This window comes from Lepisma saccharinum, chromosome 19 (genome assembly GCF_977018435.1).
Source record: "Lepisma saccharinum chromosome 19, izLepSacc3.1, whole genome shotgun sequence".
NCBI classification, from domain to species: Eukaryota; Metazoa; Arthropoda; class Insecta; order Zygentoma; family Lepismatidae; genus Lepisma; species Lepisma saccharinum.
In genome coordinates, this window is record NC_139247.1 from 26071807 (window position 1) to 26080893 (window position 9087).

The window sequence follows — 9087 nt, forward strand, 5'->3', positions numbered from 1 at the left end:
AGTGTCTAAGTATAAATTCCTAGCTGAGGGAATACTTGGTCGAGTTTAGAGGTAGGCCGGGGAATGTTTGTGTGAATCAATATGGACACAATGCAGTAGGCAAGGTGCCAAATCAAATTATCCAAGTTAGTGGGATGCCCCATGAAAATTACATCACCTCCCTCCCCCCCCCCCCTCCATCCCTTTGAGCACTGCTCGTCTCCTTTCCAGTTCCATGAATTTCGTCACATACAAGTATTATAAATCTGCCAAATTTAGTGATTTGCCACTGAAGTTGCCACTCTGCTTCTCCTTGGAATTCCACTTCAAGTTTTGCTATTGGGTACATTTAGATAATGTCAGCTATGTTGCTTCATGTTTACTTTAGTTTCTAGCAACTTACATTCTCATTCATTTTTTTCCAAGGCTACCTGGAAAACATGTTTAAGGACAGCTCTGTCTGCACCTACTACTTTTGGTACTCCACACATTGACATGGCCCCAACTGAAAATGCTCACCGTCTTATAACACATGCACAGTGTTATCAACTCTTCCTGTCAGTGTTGCCATTTTTAAATTTACAACCCACGTATATCTGCCGAAACCTGTGTCTACAAAAAAGTGAAGAAGGAACTCCATAAGAACAATAATCATGGGTAAACTGCAGTTGCCAAACTTCTGGTAAATCAGGTGAATGCCAGAAAGAGGAAAGAGTGGTGTGCACACACACATTGTGGTCTTCCGAGCAATTGAACACTCTTATCTGGTTTGATAAATTATCTTTCACTTCGTTACCAACCACAGGATGAGTTTACATGTGGGGAACACTAAACCAAGCACATGACCGAGATTGTCTAATGCAATGGCCTGCAAGCCTCATTGTCATATTGAAAGTAACTGGGGAGGAGTATGTTCACATTTTGATTGACCCAGAGACTGAACCCTTGGTTAAGACATTGTTTCCTTTTACCAATATGACAATGCCCCCTGCGGGGGGTACTCCTCGATGGTGTAGTGGTAACTTTGTCACCTTGCAATGAAGGAGTCTCAGGTTCAATACCTGGTGGAGGCACACAGTGGTTCAGATCCCACATTAAACTGTAGGTCCAGTCCCGATTGGCCTTTATGTGCATAAAGTGGACTTAAAATGCCAATTCACAATTCATACTGCTGGAGTTGTAAAATCATGGTTTGATGAACATAAACAAGAGGTTTTGCTCCTTCCCTGTCTGTCACCTCAATATCATACAACCCCTGAGGTTGATTTCAGAGAACAATGCTCGGACCTGTTACATCTGCCCGCAAGGGGTCTTGGATGTCCAGGGCCCTGGAAGAGTCTTGTCCTATCCCCCGACTTCCAGTCTCCCTCCCACAATCCTACCTAGAGATGTGGAGATCTTCAACCGGTAGTGGGGTGACGTGTGGTCAGCACGTCGAATCCCCAGCCGTTACAGGAGATTTCCGAGAGCGGGTTACGATACTCACTCGTGGCTTCCCAATTGCCTCACGATGGAGGGTAGCCACCGGTCCTATACACAGGACGAGAACCCAGAGACTGAACCCAGGCTGACTCGAACCCGTGCCGTCCCGAAGTCGGAGTCCAAATCACAGCGCCTTAGTCCGCACGGATACGGAGGAGGTATATATATATATATATATATATATATATATGTGTGTGTGTGTGTGTGTGTGTGTGTGTATATGTATATAATTGAATCGTAGTGCTCCAACCTAAAGAGAACTAAAATGTACACTACTGAAGATAGTTAATTCCTTATCACTGATCGAACACTGGGCATTGATGGTTGAAAGGATTATCAACTGCTTCGCTTCAATTTGTTTCGGTGACTTCGGACGACAAAACCTTTTCTCCCTTCTTCGAGTTGGGCATAGATCCATCGTCTACACAGAGAGAAGGTGGCTCAAGAGAAGTTGCTGTAGACTCTTCATTGTTCATTAAACTTTATTCTGGAAGTCTTAAAAGCTTGGGCTATGCGACCACCAACATCTTAAGCCAGCATAAACCTTAACAGAAACCACAAGCTCTCACTGGATTTGACAACAACCAGTGGCGCAACCAAAGTGGGGTCAGGGGGTCCATTACCCCCTAACTTGGATGTAAATCAATTCTAGGGGGGCAAACATTTACGGCCAAGGACACCTTCAGGGGGCACAGAGGGAATATTGCCATCTTCGATTTCAAATTTTATGCAAATAAAAACACATTTTGTAAACTTTTCTTGCTCGCTTCGCTCGCAATTCCTCCTTTCTTTTCTTACTCTTATCAAGTTCCATACCATAGTTAGGGGGGGCCGAATGATGTAAATGAAAAAAGTTTTAAAAGAGAGAATGCAATGTTGCCCCGTGAAATTATTTGCAGCCAGTGGCTCAAACACAGGAGAGCATTGTCCCCCAAACCTTGGACGGAAGTCAATTCTAGGGGATCAAACATTGAAATTAAAAACAAGGCTAGGAAATCTAAGAGTTGCAGGACAAAATGATACTCAAGATGAAATTAGTTTTCATATATTTCTTGAATTTTCTTCCAGACAGCCAAGAGCACCTGCCGGAGGGCACAGAGGGGCAATTGCTACCCTTCGAATTCAAATTTTATGCAAATAAGAATACGTTTCGTAAAATTTTCTTGCGCGCTTCGCTCGCATTCTCTGCTTTTCTTATTCTCATCAAGTTCTTAGCCATAGCTAGGAGGCGGCAGGAGTCAGACCTGGGCACCGAACGATCTAAATGAAAAGATTTGTATTTTCGCCCTATTAAATCAATATTGTTTTGAGTTTGCAAAAATTGGATCTAAAAATGTTCTTGCTCGCTTCGCTCGCAATGTCATTCCTTTCTGTAATGCATTGTAAGTTACTAGAGAGAGAAGTAAGACCAAATATGTACTTCAGACTGTTGCTAAATAGTTTTGTTTTAAATGTATGATTGAATTGATTGAAGTGAATTATTTTATTTTACTTCGCGTTTTGTGCCTCTTGGCTAATTTGCGAAGATGGGGATGGGTGATGAAATGATGAAATTGATGAATGGACATTCACAAACAACCATGCCCGAGCGGGATTCGAACCCGGGACCCTTGGCGTCGCAGCGCGATGTGCTAACCACTCAGCCACAGGGTCCGGCTTAAATGTATGAACAATCGTTTTGAGGAAAAGGAGCACACATGTGAGAGACAATTTATATCATTTTTGCTGTTGGTTTGTTATGAGGTGGATGAATTGATAATGTAATGAATTTAAATAATATATATATATATCTATTAAAGAAATATTGAATACGTGCACAATTTTGTGTTAACATGTTGCATATGTATTTTCTTATTTTACATCGCTCTATGTTGCATATGTGTAAAACATGTGTTCTGCATGAAAGTTACACATACCATATGTACAAAAGGAATTATATTCGTCATTTTGTCTTTGAAAAATACAGTGTGCTTCTTTTCCGTTATTAGCTAATGTGAAATTGAACTTGTTGAAAAAATACCAACAACAATAAATATTATTATTATTATTATTATTATTATTATTATTATTATTATTATTATTATTATTGGCACCTTTATCCTCATGGTACTTGCCCCCTCCAGACAAAAATTCGTGGTTGCGCCTCTGCAAACACCAAGCTCCCCTGCGCTTTACTTTCTCCTTCTCACCTCCTCATTTTCTTCCTCAATTCTAATGTTTGCTGGCTTTCGAGCTGAAATTCCTTTCTGGTCATTACCTGGTATCCTCTCAGATTTTACCTGATTGCTAGATGTAATAATTGTACGGCATGCTTTACTTCCGACTATATTGACCACTCCTAGAAGGTTGGCTGATGACTTTCAATATAAATATCACTACAAGAATATTTAAATTACGAGATAATCTGTTCAAGCATGGGCGTCGGGAAGGGGCATCGAACGGGTCGGTCGAGCCCCCCTGGAAATTGGTATCGTTCATTTCTAGTTAGAGAAAGCAGAAAGCTCGTTGCGGAATAAAGTTAATTTAGTTATTATTCGAACAGACGAACCAAATAAAAAACTGCATTAGATCGAAAAAATAGTGTTATCTTCTCCATACTTTCCAAAATTACAAAAGATAAAGTTTTGCGTGAGAGGTCACAGAACGTAAATTCTGAAGAAAATTTCGTTATAACGTTTGAAATCTATTCTTGAACAAAGTGTGTAAAAGTCTATGAGAAAATGCAATAACTATACATTTCAGTACATTAACTTCATGAAATGATATACATTTATCTGGTGGATCGAGTAGCAAAACATTCCCATTTATATAATAATAATAATAAATTTGGAATTAAATTAGTTTATCTTATGTCTTTATAATAGTTATTATTCTTCAATATCAATTATAAGCTTGGTAATAATTATTATTGTTGTTCTCATTTCTGCTAATTAAGTTTCATCAATGCCCACCCCCCTTCCTTCAAAAAATTCTGGCGTGTTCAATATTTGGGGTGATTTCTGTCTCAAATTTGTGTGAGGTTTACGGGGCACAATTATCTCGATAAGAAGTAAGAAAGCTTCCAATTTTAACTAAATACTGAGAAGGAATTTATTTCACGATATATCGTTAAAATGCAATAAAATCAGTCCTCTGAAGTATCTAATTTATTGTATGAGTCCAGCTTAAAATCTCTGTATTTCCTGCAATTAATGCGGGTTACAATATTGGAAACATCTCCTATTTTGACATCCTCTACGACCCTCATAAACTACGAGCTACATTACATTTTTCATGATGCTTAAAACACTGAGACTTTCTCCTTATCTTTTATAATGTGGCTTCCATATAGAGTCGAAAATATAAGCAGAATTTACAGGCCAGTATTTGTATATTTGGATCCATCGCTTGGTCATCTATCTCCAAAATGATTTTAATAATGTTCTCGAGTTCACTCTCTATCAGTGGCTGAGTCCGTGCCATGACTGAATAAATTGCAGAAAATTCAAAAAACCTTTCCATTAGATTGTAAATATATAATTACAAATTACATTCTAAAATCGATGCATTTTTTCTGAAAAGAAAATGTTTAAGGTATGTATCCTTTTTGTGGATTTGGAGATCCAAATAAGATAAGATAGTCGAATGTTATGCTTGATACTCGCTCGTTTTCACGCTACTTCCATACATACTCAAGTTCTTAGTTAAAACTGTTAGGTTAAGTTGTATACTGTTAGTTCTCTGTCGTTCAAGTATTTTTGTCACATTTCAGTATCTCCATATTTTAATTTTCTGATCTCAAAACAGCGTTAGGTCCCTTCCTTAGATCGTTGGCTAGAGACTGAAGGAAGATTCCCACGATACAATTCATTGTGCACCTTATCGAGCAATATCCCCCAGGACTCAAGATCTACAAGCTACCACGCCTCAATTAGGAAACCGGCCAATCCCACCTCTCCACTTTCAAAGAAAGAAGTTTTCGTCCTACATCATGAAACGTGTTTGCTTATTTCCCACAAATGCAGTACCTGACTAACCCTTCAAGGTTCTACAAAAACAAAGGTCTCTCGCTTCTCGATATCGGCTAGCTATTTATCAATACGAGTTATCTCCGTAGCTTGTAATTTAATGAGCTAACTTATTAACTACCTTAACTAACACAAATTCCAAAGTTTCATCGTCCTGAGTCAGTTTCCATTCTTCGCTGACAATTCCATTATCCAAAATTATATTATCCCCGCTGTTCATCATTTTCCTTCTACCTTTCTATTGGCACCGTTTCCTACAAAATCTTGAAAAACTTCCTTGAGCAAGCATTTCAATACAGGGGATACAACGAAAAATACCATTTCCACCATGCTTTAATATGACACCCACCAAAATTATAGAACCACGTTGTTTTTATTGTTAATGATGGCCGATTAATTCCATCTAATACATATAATGTATGTATTGAAGTTGCTACACCTTACATAATGTCTGAATGCAGGGCTTCAATATACGATTAAAGTAAGTACACATTAATGTATAACTTGAAGTTCTCATTTTATGGATATTCATACACAGAACTGGAACTTCCGCAGGAATTGTTTTAGACTTAGAAATTAGTACTAGTAATAGCTGGTTAATTTAAGGTTGCTCGCGCTGTTTCAAGAATTTAAAAGCAACGATTACTGTGTTACTTAGCACCGCTTTTCTGCAAGCTTCGGAAAATTCTACTATAATTAGATGCAATTGATGAAAGTAAATTCAACCTGGCACCTTTCGTGACGAGATCTTAATCATTAGCTATGTAGGTTAAAGGGAATACTTATTTATTTATTTAAGTATTGGATTATACTGCTGAAAAACAGCATACAAAAACGCCTTATACAGCAGGTTATTACAATAAATAAATGACATTAAAACAAGATATGCAATAAAAATTAAATGAGTATACTACATGAAAACCATACTTATGTTGAAATAAGAAAATTATAATATTCTCTTATTATAAGACAATTACAAATTTTAAAAAATTAAAAAAACAATACATACACATATACTAAAAAACATGTGCGCTAAAACTACACATGTTATTTTTATTAAAAAAGGTAATTATTATTATTATTCTTATAGTATTGTGATACAGAAAAATTAAAATACGTGTTATTTCTAAAATGAGAAATGGCAGAAATTGCAGATCTGTTATTTCTGAGTGCATAGGAACTAGTCTTTAGAAAAATTTCAGATAATAAGTAGGCAATTTAATTTCAAGTTTTCCAATTAATTAATTTGAAAATAAAATTGTAATCATTAGCTTTTCTTCTATCCAAGAGGCACGAAATATTAAGTGTATCTAACAAATTATAATAGGCATAATACTGTAGAATGTAAAAAGTCTGAGTTTAAAATACCAAAATGAAATAAATCTTTTCTGTACATTTTCAAGCATCATTCTCATTATTATTATTACGTGCAAAGTTCCAAGTTGTACTGTATTCCAATGTAGGTCTTATATACACAGTAAATAACTGAAGTAACAAGAATAGATTGTTTGAGTTTGACCATTTGTTGATTAAGAGGCCACTTTTCTTTCTAACTTTCCTTGCAATTTCATAAACATGATCTTCAAAATCAAGCCTCATATCTAATACAACGCCCAAATATTTGATAACTTCAACTCTTTTTATTGCAAATAAGTTTAATTTAAAAGTATGTTTGCGCCTCTGAATTTTCCTTGTAAAAGTAGTAATAAAGTATTATTCTGTATTTATAACAAGTTGATTATTAACCACCCACTTACCGACTGTATTAAGATCAGATTGCAACTGGACATCTCTATCATCAGTATTTATTTGTGTAAACTTGATATCATCAGCATAAAATATATATTTAGCATGCTTAATTACTTTAGAAATATCATGCAAATGGAAAGCAAAGGGAAGAGGTCCCAATGGGAGATCCCTGGGGCACTCCTTTGTGTGTTTTACCTGGAGTAGAAAATGTTGATTTAATCCTTACACAGAAAGTTCTATTACTAAGATAACTAATGAATCAAGCACAATATCTAGGAACACATCCATAATTGTTAAGTTTCTGAACTAATACATTATGATTGACACTATCAAAAGCTTTGGATAAACCAAAGTATATAACATCAAATCAGTGGCGGCGATTAGGGGGGGAGGGGCAGTTGCCCCCCCTTTTTCGCCACTTTAACCCCCGCACTATATTAAACCTTATCTACATAGGGAAATATACTGTCTTTGTCCCCCCCTTCAGTTTTGGCACCTTGCCCCACGGTTTTGGAACCCAATCGCCGCCACTGCATCAAGTTGATTGCTGTTACATAAGGATTGAAAAGCATCAGTTACCAGAACTGACAGATTAGTGCTTGTAGATCTTCCTGGTATAAACCCATGTTGACAATTATTAATTATACTCTTAGTATTAAAATATAATTATTTCTGTATAAGTGATTCCAAGATCTTACTAAAAATATTAACAGTAGTAATCGGTCTGTAATTAGAAATTTTACTGATCCAGTTATCTTCCGAATTGGTACCACAGATACTTCCTTCCATAATTTACGGAAGATACCATTTTGTAATGATTTGTTGAGGATCACACTCAAGACAGGTGCAAGTATATCACTTAGGCATGTATATTCTAGGCTAGATAGGCTATCTATGAAGCCCAGAAATACAGAAAATAATCGACTAGCAATTGTGACTGATGTTTCACTCTCAAATAACGACCGCGGGAGAAAACGATAGCACGTGGGGATGGGCTCCTTTCCTTTAAAGCTACCACCAGGCTTCTTCTTTTAGATTCTTCCCCCGCCAGCGCCTGGAGGCGATCGGTGATATATTTGTATTTTGTAGTTTCTAATCCAAAACATTGGACAGGGAAGTCTTCATTTTACCACGGAGGAAAGACCTTACAGCGATGTCAATTCGCTAACCAGCATAGGATTTTTCCCAGGAAGGGAATTTTTTAAACGGAACTACAATTACAGGAATGGGAAAATGGTGGCAAAGTGACAGGGAATTTTCTTTCCTCTGGGCCAACACGCTCCCATTGACAGTGCTTTACAATGGTGACAAAGTTTTTCACCCCTCGGCTGCTTTATTTATGACTGGGGGAGAGTGGCTGACCGCGTTGAAGGAAGTTTAAGAAAATTACGTACGTTACTGCACAGATTTTATTTAGTGTATTGCATATACGTTTTGAATGATCTGTGATGCATAGTGTAGTGAATGAACATGAGTGGCATAATTAACGAACTATTGACGAACCAATTTACTCGGCCTTTGAATGAGGATGAGCTTCAAATCATTAAGATATGCAGGCCTCTGGCATCCCGAAGTAGAGAAGAATAGATTTGATTTAGTTTCGTTATTTAGCGTTCCTTTCTGCCACTTTAGCTAATCGCGACGACGAGGATGACTGACGATACGATGAAATTGATAAAGGGACATTCACATATGCCCAGGCGTGGATTTGAACCCTGGATCCCTGGCATCGTAGTATGCTGTAAATAGTAACCATTTTACCATATAGGGCGGTAAGAAAAGAATGGAGTTACTATTCAAATGAAATATTCAAGGTAAGAAGTTTATTATGCATGTTATTCTCGCACGTAGGTCTACATAAATATTTCAC